This window comes from Ornithodoros turicata, unplaced genomic scaffold, assembly GCF_037126465.1.
Source record: "Ornithodoros turicata isolate Travis unplaced genomic scaffold, ASM3712646v1 ctg00000864.1, whole genome shotgun sequence".
Lineage (NCBI taxonomy): Eukaryota > Metazoa > Arthropoda > Arachnida > Ixodida > Argasidae > Ornithodoros > Ornithodoros turicata.
The window spans coordinates 50,062-67,922 of record NW_026999408.1 but is presented as its reverse complement, the minus strand read 5'-3'; the positions used below and the strand labels follow the sequence as shown (position 1 = coordinate 67,922).

The window sequence follows — 17,861 nt, the reverse complement described above, 5'->3', positions numbered from 1 at the left end:
TTCCAAAGTCTGCTGGAGTGCACGCATCTGCGTTAAGTTGTTAGACAGAGTGTCTGCCAGCACTTCCACATCGTCTCGCCCGTCAGGCCAGTCCGCCATTTTGAGCGCAGAGTAACTCTGGCCGTTCGAAAATTACGGTCAAAGGTGGCTACTCTGGAGTCACGTGATGATAAAGGCTCTGACGTCGTTACCCAACTCCTGGCTACTCGGGTTCAATAAGAAAACGCACCCATATAGGAACGTCCTCACGTCGTCACAATGACGCTGCGCACACGTCTCTCTGAGCGGGAATTTCAAACCGTGTGGATTCCTTCCTAGAACATGTAATTCAATTAATACCGCTTATAATTCTGCGGCTCTTGTAGGCGAAAATTAGGAGATGCACTAGCCATAACAACAATAACCTACAAATTGATGCTTGGAGAGCGAATTAACCGTTTACAGCCTTAAAAACATTTCGCCCACGGGTCCTTCGCCCTCTCCCCCTTTTTTCGGTGGAAACACAAAATACAGTGGTTATTTCCCTCGTCGAACCGCCGCAGCCCCGCAGACGATTTCCAATGGCGAGTTCCACTGGTCGATCCGGAGCGAACGGTTGAATCGGCTACAGAGCAAGAAAATCCGACACGGAGGGACCGAATACGAATATATGAAATCCAATATGAAATTCACATGCTCCAGCTGAGAGCTTTGCGGAGGTCGTTACGTACATCCGGCAAATTCGGAAAGTTTGCTGTTGCTCGCCTCAGAAGATGCGGAAGAGGCGACAGTATATACTTTCATGGAGTTCCGCTCGAAATCACGCTTTCTCGCTGGAGCTATAGAAAGAGCTCTACATAGTGAAGAGAGTCGACATCAGGGTTGCCAGAGAGCAAAAGCTGCACGTAGCCAATTTTTTTTAGCTCAGGTAGCCAAAATATAGCCAACCAGACATATTTTTTGTAGCCAAAAAGTAGCCAACGGTACACGACGTTTACCTTTGCATTTTCACCTTGCCTCTCGAGGCTATGGTTTGACTGATCAACTGCACTCTTAAAAATGAACTTCACCGCATAGCACGCTCCTAGCCAACCATCATCTCGAATGATATCGTTATCTGCCCTGATTTGTTGAAAACGGGAGGTGTACGCCTTTTCTGTGACACTTATGCTGTTCATAATTGTCACAAAAACGGCGTACGCCTCCCGTTTCCAACAAATCAGGGCAGATAACGATATTATTCGAGATGATGGTTGGCTAGGAGCGTGCTATGCGGTGAAGTTCATTTTTAAGAGTGTGCCTGAAATGTTTCCGAGTGCTGCTCATTGCTAGCCAACTCTTCTTCAGCTTCAACCAAGCAACGCTTCTCCAGCTCTAGACAGGGAATGTGCGCTACATGTAGAATTATGGAATTTATTGTATACGTAGTATATGTCACGTGATGTTGTTTACAATATGTAAATGACGTGAGCTATCAGTTGCACACTGCGCTCTCCGTTCCCGCAACGTACATCACTGCTGAACTTGCCGGGAGGCCGCCGGCATACCAAGGTATAGAGCTGAACGTGGAGTGGACGTCTTTTTTTTTTTTTTTTTTCTCTCTGTTGCTATGCACTGCTCAATAGTAACTCGGAAAAGTAGCCAAAAAACAGCCAAGTAGCCAACATCGGTTTTATGATGCCAAACGAAACCGACAGTAGCCCAATCCGATATCAAAGCACCAGCACAGAACCCTCGAGTCCGCACGAATCGACCAATGAAACATGTTCTCTCCGCCGGGGAGCCCAAGAAGGTTGCGTCCAGATCGACCAGTGGAGTAAGGCAGAAATCATTCGACTGCAAGTGGCTGCCTTTCCGGCTAGAAGCTGCTTTTTCAATGGTTATGGCTATGGATTGGCAAAGACCCCTACGGCTGCGTGGGCTTACGATACGTCGCGTTGTAAAGCATGCCTATGCATGCCGGATGCAATGATGGACATTAGGCGACACTGACATTCTTCTACAGGTCCACGAGGAATACCAAATGCCTCGTAGCACACCACGGTTTTACGCCAGACACGTCTCCCACCGTTTTCCCACACGTTCAGCACCGACAAAGCGGGATTGTGAGACACCCTCGTTCCACCGCGGTTCCCATGCGTCTCAAGTCCCGTCAATGCGGTGCTTCAAAGTTTCCCCACCACGTGTTATTGCTCACATTGCGAACGTACCTTCGAACATTTCCGTCGTCCACTCAACAGGTGGTTGGACTTTCGGAGGGTGCTTTCCGCGACACCGGGCCAGCCGTTCACCAGGACTTCGACGGACGGTGCGAGGGACGAGAGCACGAGGCAGATCTTCGTCTTCGTCGCTTTGATTCGTCCACCAATATTGGTGGCTGGTGGTGGTGGTGGGTGGTGAAAGGGCTTGCCGTTGTCGGCCTCACGTAGGTGGGCAACGTCACGACTGACGCCCTGGGGGAATGTGCGTCCTGGGCCGACTTCTAAGGGAACTGTGCCGACATATGTCTGAAAGCGTCTGAGGAAAACCCAGGAAAAACCCCAGACAGCACAGCCGGCACCGGGATTCGAACCCGGGTACCTCCCAGTCTCGGGGAGGTACCTCCCGGGTACCTCCGGGTCCCCAGTCTATTGGTGGCTTTATCCAAAGGCAGGTACAGGTACGTTGTCGAATCAAATTTAAAAAGCGGTGTCACACGGTCCTCTGCGACCATAGGAGTTATCAACCAGGAAAGAAGAAGAAAAGTAAAGCACCTATAGACAGAAATCGTTTCGCACATTACGGGTGTAAATGTCTTGTACTATGGCACACGTCTTGGTGGTGTAACTCGCACACCATAATATACAGCCGTGTTGAAAAGGTGTTTCCATTTCTTTTTCAATTGTTTTTGACAAATCACGAATTTTTAAATCAAATTTAAAACAAAGCACCCATCTTAAACAATGGTTTAAATAGAGTACCCCCCTGAAATGGTGTTATCTAATGCCCTTCAAAACTGTGCTTTTTCTAGAATGCACCATTTAGAGCCGTGTCATTCAAAACATTGTTTAGAAACACCTTTGTGACCACTGTTATTACACATTGTTGAGCACGCGGAATAAAAAGGGTTGTTTACTTACAAGAACATTCATTTTACACGCTTAATGATACTTTAAAAATTACATTGTAGACCGGAGTATTGGACAATGCGCAGCGCTCGACCACATCGCCTTTCAAAAGTAATTCTGCCCTCGCCCAGGTTCATGCTCGAGAGCAGGGCATATTAATGTGCAACTTTTGTACTGTGCATATACAGTTATTGACAACAACTGGAGTTCCGAATGCGTGACCTTACATATTCAAGCGTTGCAGGTATGCAAGTTAATGATAAAAGCGAGTAAACAATTACTCCATAATTACAAGTTATCGTAAACAACAATAAAATTCAAAAGGTTATATAGGAGCATGCTTTGGGCACCATAGCAAGAATAAAATTATTATTATTACAATGTATTTATAATATATTTATATTATTCAAAACCTCCGACGCTTGCTCTCGTGTGTGTGTTGAAGTTTGCCCCCCCTCCCCCATTGTCTCTCTCTCTCTCTCTCTACATATGTTTAATCTCCCGCAAAATGAAGCTGAGCTGCAGCACGTATAGAGGTCGCCATAACAGCCCTTAGCTCATTTGTACCCTATTTACTGTTTGCGTTTCTTTTTCCCTTCTACCGCTCCATCTCCCATAGCTTAACGACACTCTATAAGGAAAGAGAGACAGAACCCCCGGCAAATCGGCTGTGGTGTCATTGCCACTTCCACCGTAATAACCACGAGGGGCGAGAATTATTACCGCAATAAAGCTCCCCCGCCGTGCTATGCCCGCGCTTACACTTCAGCGGCAGTTCTCGATCGAGCAGCACGATACGATGGAAAACCTCCCGATAATGAATAACATATGCAAGCGCATTTTATGCAGGAGGAGATGCATGGAAGGAAGTTAAGCAGTTTGGTCAAAGTCAAGTATTAGAGGCAAGAGTCGCATACATGAATACGCAATGAGAGAATCAAATTAAAAATTCGCGTATAATTCACGAGGCGCGGTAACTACAGGTACGCATTTATTAGCGTGCCCTCCAAAAACGCATAACTGATTGCGGTTATGAATCAGAGCGGGTGAAGAAGTTTTGCTAGCTCTATGAGATCGTATTGGCGAAAATCGTTGAAGGCTTGTGTCGTCCATGTTTGTGGCCTGCCTAATTCTCGTTGTTTACGCTTTCTAGCTCATTCTAAGAGTGAACAGACACGGGGGAACGTTCTGTGTTCGAAGTGTGATCGGTATCAAAACTGAGCATCTCGGTGATCTAAGGGCGGGTTAAGCCGGTCCTGCTGTATTCGAACGGTGGGGTGGGTGTATATAAACCATTCGCCTGCTGTCAGCATGAAATGATAAAGTCTCTTTCATTTCAGTAACCGTGTATTCACACGAGCGACATCTTGACGGAATATTCTAGTGGAAGAAAAAGCGAAAACACTGCTCACAGAGCCGAAGTTCGGTCCCGTGTGATGTTGAGCACTGCACGATGCGGAATACGAGGAGTGTCGTACTGAGCATTTAGCAGACGACACTTAGCAGACGGCACCGTCAGCGTGTTTTCCTGTCGTCTGCTACGGAATATTTTGTGGCTGCGTAGCAAGATATTCCCCACGGTTAGCAGTGTACGTGAAGACCACGGCCTACTAGATTATAACGACCACGTCACAATCAGCAACCCCTATGAGGAGCCCGTCCGCACGATCCGCTAGGGGCGCTACTCATCGGCACACCACGATTGGACGATGGAAATTTGAATTCTGAACGCGCAGAAGCGTATGTACGACTACCGTAGCAGACGACAGCGATAGCTCCTATGAAAACGCGTAGAATGATGATGATAATCAACCTCAGAATGAAACATCTGTGGAACGTCCACCGCTTGTACAGAAATACTAAGGCAAGCTGAAGTACAAAGTATTGTAGAAGTTAAGGAAGCAATAACTGGGACGATGAGAAGCGCCACCGCTACCTTCCAAAAATGCGGCGCTGGGAAGGGGCGCCCACGACATGGTCGTTATAATCTAGTATAGGTCGTGGTGAAGACACAACGGTGAGCGCTAGCGCTCACGTGACAGCTTTGACGCTTTTCGCATCTTCCGCTTCTGGGAGAATGTCGCTCGTGTGAATACACGGTAAACAGAATTAATTTGTTTGCTGATTAGCCTCACAGTGGGGATTGAAGCGTCGGGAAAAGTAATCCGCATGAAGCGGTCCTCGCACCAGAAAATGCAACGCGCAACCAACTCCGTCGCTGACGCCAGCGAAGATGCTCCTGCATGCAGCAAGCGAAAAACGCCGTCGTCGTACATATACATTCCCGCTGTTGCCCGAATAGAGAAACGTCAGCGTACACCCATGTTATTTGTGCGGGAATAAAAAGGCAATCGTTGAAGTAATAAATACGCACTTAAGATCTTTTGGTTGATAGTCAACATGGCTTTTTTTATTTTGTATTTATTTTTGTATTTTTTTACTATTACGGTCTCACGAAACCGCACTGACGACTCCGTGTACGAAACGGACAGTTGAAGTCAACTCATCAGGGGCTGTGCTTGGTTCGGTATACTTGGTATCCTGTTCGCTCGCAATATACGCAATGTATTGCAACTTCTGAAGAGGGTTTTCGCGTGATATACGCGAACTTTCACTCAAGCAGATACTTACGAGTAAAGAATAAGAAAATTAAAAGATGCGTTCACTGGGGTGACGCAGCTGTCCGTTTATCCTTCAATCACTGCTGAAAAGTAATTATACAAATTTTATTGTTGTAAACTAATATTTACGCATATCCGTACACAGTGAGTCCACGTCACTTTCGATATATTTTTCTACCGATACCATTGGCCACTTCACCCAGCCTTGTTGTTGGGCGATAAGCCCCTTTTACCCTTCGTCAAAATTTTTAGCTTTTTTAGAGATATTGGATACTTAAGTGCTATGTAGATTTATCCCGTTCTTCTTTTTTTTTTTTTTACCTTATCATACCAGGTTTTATGTCTGAATTTCTATGACGTGCTACTCTTAACCTAATCGTTCTAGTTTTACCTAGAGACACGCATCATCGCAGTCTTGGCGTAGCCCTAAAACCATAAAGCACCATAGGACTATAAAAACCTAACAGTCACCATCAGTGTGGCATAGGTGTGGCATAGGAAGCCCGGATGTTTAGAGACAGTGATATTTCTTGTTCTATTTATAGGATGTCTTGTACACAAGCATCTGAAAACGCTTATTGTGATCCTTCTTGCACGATCCCTCGTGACAGCTGCTAGGTTAATTAGAGGGTCCGAAACGTCAAGCTCTCTCCCACCCATCGCTTGCCGAACTGCTTCCCGAAATAAGTGCAGGTCCGGACAGCAGCTCGGTCTAAACGTCCAGCACGTCGACGTTTCGCAGCTAAGTATACTTGTCACTCGTCACTGGTGTTGTGTATAAGGTAATGTATGAGCAGACAAGACGCGCTTGCCAAGTCGATCATTCGTTCTTTGTGTTTATTCGTCTTGTTTATGACCCCTCAGGGACACGAAAAAGGGTTGAACGTAGAGAAAATTCCGTACACGTTGCCGAAAAAGTCAATTTAAATTATAAACAAGTAAGCAATTACTTCATAATTATAATTTTATCATCAAAACAATAAAATTTAAAAGGTTAGGAGCATCCTTTGGGCACCACCATGACAAAAAAATATTGTTATTAAAATTTATTTATAATATATTATACATATACTTTAATCCCAAGGATTTTTTCAAACCACGGAAAAGGTAAACGAGACTACTATGTACCGTCCTTGATGATGCCCTGACTTTACTATCTATTTGAATTTTTTACTACTTTTTGCTACTACTTTACTATCGCTGAAGTCCAACATTGCTGTGCTACTCTGTATGTTTTTTTTATGTTTTATATTACTGCTGGATCTAATGCTTATTTGTGCCCGTTGTCCACCTGACTCTGCCCATCATCCCCTGATGGCTAGTAGACGGGTCTGTTTTACGTTTTATATTTTCACTTAATAATAATAATAATAATGATTATTAGTATCATTAATATCTAGTTTTATTGACGAGCTTTCGTGCAGAATCTGCACTTCATCTGCCCGTCAATAAACCTAGATGCTCCTAAAACCGTTCGAATTTTATTCCGACTATATACCTCCTCCGTGGACTTGACGGCGTTTATGTATTTTTGTTTATTTACATAACGAACAACTTAGAAACACTTTTCTTTCACCTCGTGGGAACATGGTGAATTTGCAGGTTCTGTGAGCTCCGATACAGCCTATACCCACAAGACTCACAGACCTCCTATACACAGCGTTCTGTGGAGAGACCTGTGTTTGTGTGGGAGGGGGGAGGACACTATATGTTTATTCCTGTTTGTTTGTTATGTCACTGAAACTGCGGGCCCTCCGGACAAGTCTGCGGGACCCATATATTACTTCAAAAAAATGTCGGCGCTCAGTGACACATGTCTCGTATTGGTTCATGTGTACCAAAACCGCATATTAACTCATCACCACCACCACCACTGATCGCTCTTTCTTTCTTTTTTTTTTTTCTTTTCTGTCTTCTTTTTTCTTTTTCTTGTTCTGAAGCCACGTCTAATCAGCAGCGAGGTGGCAACAAGACATGACACAGGGAAACCCGCGCAAGTGCAGGTACACTCTTAAAAATGAACTTCACCGCATAGCACGCTCCTAGCCAACCATAATCTCGAATGATATCGTTATCTGCCCTGATTTGTTGAAAACGGGAGGCGTACGCCTTTTTTGTGACAATTATGAACAGCATAAGTGTCACAAAAAAGGCGTACGCCTCCCGTTTTCAACAAATCCGGGCAGATAACAATATCATTCGAAATAATGGTTGGCTAGGAGCGTGCTATGCGGTGAAACTCAGTTTTAAGAGTGTATACGTACAAAGCCTGGCAAACTGGCACCTCCCCGCACGTGAAGACGTCGGAATAAGTGTTTACAAACACCGGCACATCATTTCGAAAGGTACGCGATGTACACTCTAAGAAAAAAAGGTGGAATTTTCTACCCATGTCGGTAGAGCTCTATTGCAACAACATTTCTACTCAAACCAATTTTACCTTGTCGATATAACCGCAGAGTAGAAAGAAACTACAGAGTAGAAACTGACGTTCTACTAGCTTGGGTAGGAAATTCTACCTTTTTTGCGTAGAGTGTACCACCCAGTACGCCTATAGTCATTCATCGAATGAATAATTATAAATTAACTTATCTTTTTTTTATTCCGCTTTATAGAGCCGCGAAGCAACTGTGGCTATGTAATCAGATAATATAATCATATAATAATAATATAATCAGATAGTACCGTGCAAATGTAATCAGATGGGGAGAGAGGACAGCAGGAAGGTAGTGGAGAAACAGGGGGTTCTTGGGACGACATCCGTCTAGAAGGCCTGTCGGGGGAAAACCCGAGACAGAACAGCCAGTAGTAGGATTCGAACCCACAACCTCCCAGTCTACAGCACGACCAAAGAGCGGATGCTTTTATATCCAGCCGGTCATGGCACTGGCTTAAATGATCAGTAGTGATGCAAAACTACCAAGAGTACTATCAATACTATCGATAGTCTATGAGAGTCCAACTATCGATAGTACGATAGTACTATTGAGTGTAATATCGATAGTCGGCAATCTGAAAACTACCGGGGAGCAGATAAAAACAGAAAAAGAAGACGCTTCATGCAACTCAAGCCAGCTTTCCCAAGCAGCAAAATGTACTGAAAGTCGAGTGCAATAGGGGTGGACGGGCAGGTAGAAGGCCTTGAACAGACTCGTGAAACTGAAGTATTTTGATAAAACACATACCGACCACCCCTAATGCACTCGACTTTCAGTACATTTTGCTGCTTGGGCAGCTTTCCCTCCGACGCTGACCTTGGCTTCTCGTGCCCTTCAAAGCAACCGCAAAGGGCGCCTGACACTCTCTGCACTGGCAGTGCACTGAATTGACTGCCATTGCAGTCTCATGAGTGCGTGCGATTTTATGATGAGCAATTCTTCTTTCGCTGATTGCAGTGCATCATTCATACGCGATAACGCGGTCCGCCCCTGCATGGGTGGGCCGTGTCTTTGAACGCGCGGCCGATAACAAGGTCGTCGGGGCAGTACCGCTTGCGGTGCTGTTCCGGGAAGATCTTTTCTTGATCATTCATACTTTACAGTTAAACGGAGAGAAATTGTGTCGCTACGTGATTGTGCTTCCGTTGCCACTGCGCCAGCGAGAAAATGAAGACGCAAACGGGGGGGAGTGAGCCAGAAATCCCACATTGGACACCCTCCGATCTAACCCTGGGAACGAGGCTTAGACGGAAGTGGGCACAGTCTCGAACAACTCCAGGGGGGGGGGGACCCCCCGAACCCCCCCCCCGCGCGTGTAAAATGTGCTTACCTAACCTAACCTAACCTCACTAGGGAATTTGCAAATTACAGCGCAATGTATTACTAGCGACGCGCGACTTCCGGTTAGCCTTGTTCCCAGGAGGGGGGTCCGATATGGGAATTTTGCAATTTCGAACCGGGGGGGGGGGGGGGGATAAGCTTTGATAGTGAGAACCAATCTAGCTATCGATAGTAAAGAAAACAGACAAACAAAAGAATAGTACTATCGATAGTCAATTATAGTAAAACTATCGCTAGTTTTTAAACACTATCGGTAGTACTGTCGATAGTCAACAGTTTTTTAACACTATCGACTGTATTGAAAAAAAAAAAACTATCTATAGTATCAATAGTCAATTTATCGACAGTTTTGCATCACTAATGATCAGCCCTCGTCTATTATAGCTGTATTAACTTGCCGATTTGTAATCAATTTGAAATATATTTGTAGTAAATTTGTAATAAACTGTCATATATTTGTACGCGAATTACACCAACTGTTTACTTTTTGCGTATACCATGGGTGGCTAATTCATTTTTGCCTTCTTATTTTGCATTGTGTCTATTATCGCCATTTGTTTCTTTTTGTCAAACACTATTGATTTGGTTCACAACAGTCTGCCGACATATATAACCGTGCCCGAGCAAGCAGTTCGGTGCAGGAAACAGATACAACAATAAACAATCTTACAGTAATGCCCCCCACTCAAGTTTGTTCTCATATCGTGAAACAAATACCAGCCCTACAAATTGTTGGAGGTATATGCAGATGTTGTCAATTTCGCGATTATCGACGTCGGATGGCTCCCGCACACATTCTACGGTTCTGCATCCAATAACAGCGCACAAAGACCAGAATTTTAATCAGTACCCCCGCCCGCATCAACATCTCTATATACCCCGCATAAATTACCGACAAAGACAATAGCGCAGGTGCAAACAAAAAAACACGCGTGGCTGAACGCTGCTGAAAAGAGAGCGGGTGTCGGAGCTGAAACAAAGAGCAATTCATCACGCTTTATATCGAGGACTTTCTTATTTGGTTTCTGCAGAGCAGAGGATATATAGTAAGAGGAAAGGACTGGCAAGGGCATTTATGAAACAGAGCTATCGTGCGCGATAATGAATCGTGATCTGAAAAGATCACGCGTCGTAGTGTTCCTGCACGACGCTGCGTGAATAGTCGCAATGAATGTGCACGAGTTGCACAATTTCGGAATTTAAAAGGCGAATATCTTTTTTTATTTGAAACTTTGGATTTTAAATTTTGACTCATTTTTTGTCAGTCATTTTTTGTGTTGGGTACATGCTGGGTGCCAGAGATCTGTTGGTTGCGGGAACTTTCCGCGAATGAACTGCGAACAGTCTATTTTCGAGTTTAGTCTCGGCTGAGTTACTAGTTACTACTGAGTTAGCTCCAGTGGAACACAAGAGGAACACAGTGGAAACATCTCAGTGCTCCAGCGCTCTTTCGCGCGCATTCGAGTACCCGACGACCGAATTTCGCGGGCTTGTTACCGTGTATTCACACGAGCGACATATTCACGGAAGATTCTAGCGGAAGAAAAAAGCTGGAACACTGGGAAGTTCCATCCCGTGTTGTGTTGAGCATTCACACGGTGCGGACACCCGGGAGTTGCGCATTTAGCAGACGACACTCAGCAGACGACGCCCTCAGCGCCTTTTCCTGTCGTCTGCTACGGAATATCTTGTGGCTGTGGCGCAGGATATTCCCCATGGTTAGCAGTGTACGTGAAGACACGGCGCTGACCGCTCGCGCTAACGTAACAGCAGAAAGCTATGACGTTTTTCGCATCTTCCGCTTCTGGGAAAACATCGCTCGTGTGAATACACGGTTAAAATCGCCAACTTTCTTCATCTGGAGCGACTTCTTATTTTTGAACAGTACAAATAATTTCGGAGTTGACAGTCTGTTCTTTTCAGCTTTAACGCAATAGCACTACAGAGTCAGCCATTGCGTGGGTTCGTCGTCGTAGATCGTAGGTCGTCATGTCCTGTGCCACCGCCAAACTGTGTTTGTGGTACATTGGAATTGCGTAACCCCCACAGTAACAATAGGAATTTTTAGGAAATCGTAAGCCCCCTCCGATTACGACTCCGTATCGCTGTCAGTCAATCAGATATCAGCAACGTGATGTCGGTCACTTCAAAAGAATGAGCCTAGGCTTATCATGTCTTCGGAAACATTATCGTGAAACTTCTACGTCGGCCCTTTTGAACGCGTTTGGCACATTGGACAAAGATGCAACAAATAAACAAACAAACAAAGATGCAGCCTTTTTTTTTTCTCTCACTCTCTCTTTTGGTACAGCTGGGTGTAACAGGAACAAGCACTGAGTAACAGACTCTGAACCGAACCCCTGGGAACTCCCTTGCTCGGCTCTCATGCAGCTTGGCAGGGCGTATTCCGCCAGTAAATTACTCCCCACTCCACATCGTCAACTTCTTCTCGGGACAGCCACAGCATCCATCATATAGAGCCTGTAACTATACGGTTGCATATCGTTATCCTTTCACAGATGTAATGTAGCGTAATGTAATGTTTGGGGCCTTATTTTACTCCAACACTGGAAGATGAAAACACGTCTGGCAGAGTAAGTATCGTGGAAGTAGGATAGTAATCGATAGTTATATAGCCTCGTCTTATAGGAACTATCAACCATATCAATAACACTCAGACCATACACTAACAGGACAGTAACCCCCCCCCCCCCCCCGGTCTCCCACTCCTTCCTGCTGTCCTCTCTCCATCTGTCCTCGTCTGTACGTCGCTCATAGCCACATATGCTTCGCGGCGCTAACACGAAATAAAAAAAAATAACAGGACACGTAGAAAGTGCAGTGAGTGTGTAATGAGAGAGAAAAATGGCTATCCCAAAAATATATCTTAAAAATATGTAAAAAGTATGCTGAAAATATGTACAAAAATAGCTATATGCTGCAGCTATCGCTGCCACCAAAGCGATCAGTATAATCACGGTCCCTTAATAGCTATTAAGGGACCATGGTATAATCGAGACGATTAGAGACCCGTTGATGGCACGGAGTTTTTCTGGATTTTTTTTCCCCCAGAAGCTTTCTCACAAATGTCGGCGCACAACGCACGACCCCTGGCAGCACATACAATATACATAAAATACGTCACTAGAATCAAGACACTGCGGAAACCGACCGCCAGTCGTAAACAGGGTGGTCCAGTAAAGAATATTCGCGTAAATATTTAGGTGTCACGTTATCTGTCGACTGCTCGATGGATCTCTTGACTCGTTGGATCTTTTGACCGGGTTGGAACTCTTGACGCTTTAGACCTTTTGACTCGCCTGCCATGTGATCGGTTGGATCTCCTGGCTCGATGGATCTCTTGACTCGTTGGATCTCTTGACCGGAAGCGCTCATGGATTTCTCCCGTGGATGGGGTTGGTTTTAAAGGCTAGCGGAGCAATAAACTTTATGCGAGGAAACCTAACTGATCGGTGTAATTTGAAGAAAACCGCAGATATAACGTGTGTCCACGCTATTTTGGAATATGCCTGCCATGTTGCCTCTGCAGCTTTTTTGCTGTACCTCCCTTTTCCTTTGGAAATGAATACAAAAGTAAAAAAAAAAATGTCTATCCCGTTCAAATAACCTATATCATAAGCCGGTATATAGCCGGGAACACATACAGTACTGTACTGAAATGAAACAGGAATTAAAACGAGACTTGCTTCTCGCCGAAGAGAACTCCGACTGAAATTTTTATACTTCATATTCAATCGAAAAACGATAATAGGGAAAGAAATGTACGGAAAACGACCATATTTGTCTTTCCATCACTCTTAAAAAAAAGGGTGTACAGTATAACTCCTTTTTGGGGAGTGCACCTTTACCACATATAAATCATTCCCTTTGGAGTGTACAGTTACTCCCCAGTAGGGAGTTCAAGGGTCTGAAGGGAATGAGGAGACACCCTTTTGAGAGTAATTGTACTCTCCAAAGGGGTGTTATATAGGAAAAGGAATTAAAGCACACCCTTTTTTCTTAAGAGTGCAGACGGCACGACCACACTCTTAAAAAAAAAGGGTGTACTTTAACTCCTTTCCTTGCCACATACATATAACACCCTTTTGGAGAGTACAATGACGCTCAAAAGGGTGTCTCCTTACTCCCTCAAGGGAGCAGCATAACACCTTCTCCCTACCGGGGAGTAACATTACTCTCCAGTAGGGAGAAAGGTGTTACGCTACTCCCTTGAGGGAGTGAGGAGACACCCTTTTGTGCGTAATTGTACTCTCCAAAAGGGTGTTATATATGTGGCAAAAAAAAAAGGAGTTAAAGTACCCCCTTTTTTTAAGAGTGCGTACGTGTGCAAAATTACAGAGTACTTTGCCGAGACAGGAATGTTCTCAAACGTGCTTTTTTCCTTTTTATTGAAAGCATCGAACAGTGAAATGAGCTGCCTGACGTGTGCTCGTCAAATCTATTACATACTATTTATTTATTTACTTATTGTCATCTCTGTAACCCACCTGCTGTACACCTTCGGGACAATGTGGAGTAAATCTCGAAGAAATGATAATTTATAACCACACTCTAAGAAAAAAAGGAGTAAAACGGGGAGTAATTGCAGCTTATACTCCCCCTGGACTGCAATTACTCCCCATTTTACTCCCCAAACCCGGCATTTAGTCCCGACATTTACTCCCCAGGACTGCAAATTGCCACTGAACTTCGCGAATTGTCTTCTGAATGCAACAGTCTACGTAAATATGTGCCCTTGGTCAGTCTGATGGCATAAGGCTGTATAACTCAGCCAACACAGCAATTTTCCAGCCACATAGAGTAAGAAACACTTAGCGCATCTTTCTTCGCAAACTGCGCCCTATGTATGGCGCAAGATTTTATATAACTCGATATATCACGGTTGACGGTTTGCTTCAACATATTTTCATGCATGCACACGAATTATGTACCTGGGACTCTTAAAACAGCGCGTGAAATGCAGTCTTCACTCTGTGACATTCATTTACTCCCATGCATTTACTCCCGAAAGGGACTATTTTTTGTGGCAATGCATTTAGTCCCCAAAAGGAGTAAAAGTACTCCTTATTTCTTAGAGTGCACAAAATATCATATTGCGACCAATCACCTGTTATTATCGAGTCTTCAGCCGCGCGGCATTCGAAGTGAGTCTCTTTAAAATGAAGGAGAAAAGGGACGAAAACCATGTCGGCAGCGACAGCACACACACTTTATATCTCGCGACTACATTTTCTCCGGCCATTTGTCGGGGAACAGCGGAAGAGACCGGGTATCGCCGTGCCTTGTCAAGCATATATACGTGGGGGCGTACAGAGAGGGGCGGATCTGCGGGGGAGATGAAGGCATATGGCTCCGCACCGCATAAAACTATCAACATCAAATGTAACGACGACGACGACGACGCCTGTTAAGCTGCACGTTTTTCATCGTCTATATACGTCCTGTTCTTTTCGCGGATACTTTTTTTATTTGTAGATTTTAACGTCGTATTTGTAGCTGAGGAACGGAGGAGGGGGAGGTCTCTCGCGATATAACGCTATCACTGTTAGAATGCGATAACCGTATCCACATTAACGGCTTCTTTTCGGGTGGGCGGAGGGACATCGTGCGAAAACATATATACGTACTATACACCAGTTATACAATTCGGGATATGTTATTGCTTCCTCCCCGGGTGCGCATGGCTCTTGTATATGAGCTGGAGTTTTGATGGGGAGCTTATGCGGGCCATATGGCAAGTATTTAGTAGCGAGACGAAAGTATAGCTGCAGGAACAACATGATTCCGTGTTACATATATTTCGTGTGTTGTGGTCGGATTTCGTTTCTTGTATGGAGCTTATATCCTGCTTTTATTTGGACTGCCCAGAAATTTGACATCGTGCGTGCCGTACAGACTGTAACAATTATACCGTTCCTTTCTGGCATAATGTTTTTCTTTTTTTTTTTCTTCTTTATTTGCAAAAGGGGCTTCGATATCCATGACTTTACTCGCCCGACTTCTGTACATATTGTACTTGTAATTTTTACACATATTGGGCGGTAAAAAAGAGAGAGAGAGAGAGAGACAGAGAGAGAGAGATGTGTGCGAGAAGAGGGAACAGCTACACTCTTAAAAAAAGGGTGTACTTTAACTCCTTTTTTTGCCACATATATAATATAACACCCTTTTGGAGAGTACAATTACGCTCAAAAGGGTGTCTCCTCACTCCCTCAAGGGAGTAGCATAACACCTTCTCCCTGCCGGGGAGTAATATTACTCTCCAGTAGGGAGAAAGGTGTTACGCTACTCCCTTGAGGGAGTGAGGAGACACCCTTTTGAGCGTAATTGTACTCTCCAAAAGGGTGTTATATTATATATGTGGCAAAAAAAGGAGTTAAAGTACACCCTTTTTTTAAGAGTGTGTACATGTCGAAAGCACAAAACCATTGTCGTCGGCGCTAATAAAAAATAAAATAAAATACGCTGTGAGACAGAATTACCACGCTCATCATCGTGGTCGTCATCATCATCATCATCATCATCATTGGCGCGCGAGTACGCGGGACATCTTGCCCCTCTACCGTTTCCCTCATAAAAGTACCTCTTGCAGGCTCCCTCCTAGTACTGTCGTAGTCACGTTAAATATAAACCAATTCCTAATGAATTAGTGAGAAGACAAACAAGCCAGAGAGGGAATTTCGCCAGACATAGTCCTCGAACATACGTGTCGTCGGGGATATTCCCAGGATTTTCATGTCGGGAGGGTGTTGGTGTCCCGTATATATAGGGGATGTGTGATGCCCATGTATGCTGCTTTCGTGGCATGTTTTTGGCCTTTCTGGCCGGTATTTTGGGGGTGTTACAAGATTTGAGGAGGGGAGCGTTAGGGGGGTGCGGGGGAATCGAGTGCTGGGCAAATCCCTGCGTGTCGTTGATTCGGTTTGCACATACAGCATTCGACAATACACTATTCAGTCGCCCATTCAAAATATTTGCTTCGAAATAGCAAACGTATTCAAACGACATTGTCAAACGACACTCGACAACGTGTACGAGTGCCACAGAGCGGATATCTCAACCGTATCAGCTTATTGGTTGGTTTCATTCATTCATTGTCAATTATGCACTATAGGAAGATTTCCGTATTTTTTGGGTGCGCTCAAACAAACGGAAAGTTTCCGGTGTTATCAAGGCAAAATGCCCACCACACTACAACTGCACTACAATTAGGAGGCTGACATGCTAAGAAACAAAAGGAAAAAATGCCGCTTTTCCAAAATTGTCAACTACTTAAACAATAAAAGACTGAGAAACGAGAAACGAAACGATATGAAAATGCCTGGTGAGGCACAAACACTCATACTAAAAATTTAATTCTGCATCGTATATTTTTAAGTTACCTGATGATGACGAACATCAGTAGCGCTTTATTTTAATAATTACGTCTTGGTCGCGAAAGGCAACAGTCAGCCCTCCATTGCGTTGCCTGAACAGTATTCATTCGAAGCAGAGTCATTTAATTAGAATGTGAGATGGCAACAAATGTAATCTTAAAAGCCCGCACACCACGCAGAAATAAAGAAAAGGAAAAGTGGCGATAGATGTGTTTCAAGGGGCCCCTAAGTTTTTCGTAGAAATCACTGACAACGCGCAAAACGCTTTCTTCATCTTGGCAGAGACAAATTAGATCCCCTTTCTCCAACCCCCTTCAACCAAGCAACACCAACAGCTAAAGCGCATGAAGATCCAAGACATCTGACACGAAACTGAAAACCCCCCGAACAAACTCTCCAAACTCATCTTTGTAAAAAGTCGCCCAAAACTATACCCAAAAACCGCGCGCGCGACCCGCCGCGTGACAAACTGACAACACAACGACGTTGTTCTCCGCGATGGACATTTTTCTCATCATAACCTAGAAAACATGGAGCAATAAATGTCACACTCACCCGTTCCTCGACTACAGCCTGAAGGGATACGTGTGACCTATCCTGGCTGATGCCACCACTTGTTGAACATGCAGCATCCAGTGCACAAGCCGCAAAAACGTCAGCAGCAGACATCCGGCAGAATCGGGCCCCGCCGTGAAGCTCGCGTCAAGTTGAAGGCAGGAGAGCCGAGCGTAAGGGCGAGTCCATTGGCGCCAGAGGGAACGGCGGCCGGCGTGATGATCGGTGACGGCTACTTCGGCTGCTTGTAGCGGGCCATCGGTTTTGGATTTCACGTGCATTTCATCCTAAGGGAAAGAGAGAGATACCTCCCTGGCTTCCGGAATGCGGGCTGAATCGTCTGCGAAGTATGGATCGTGGGGAGAAGTGAACTGGAGAGACAGAAATAAAAACGAAAGAAAATGCTGATGGTGGTGATGTTGG

General features: G+C 44.8%; 1 protein-coding gene across 1 annotated transcript in view; it reads right to left on the bottom strand.

Moving 5' to 3' along the window:
* The window catches only part of LOC135375482 (LHFPL tetraspan subfamily member 2a protein-like), a 39,036-nt gene extending 21,266 nt beyond the window's left edge, over nt 1-17,770 (bottom strand). Inside the window, exon 1 of the mRNA XM_064608182.1 lies at nt 17,439-17,770. The gene's annotated coding sequence lies outside the window, so the exon portion shown is untranslated. The remainder of the gene's footprint in view (nt 1-17,438) is intronic.
* Between the last annotated feature and the right edge of the window lie 91 nt (nt 17,771-17,861).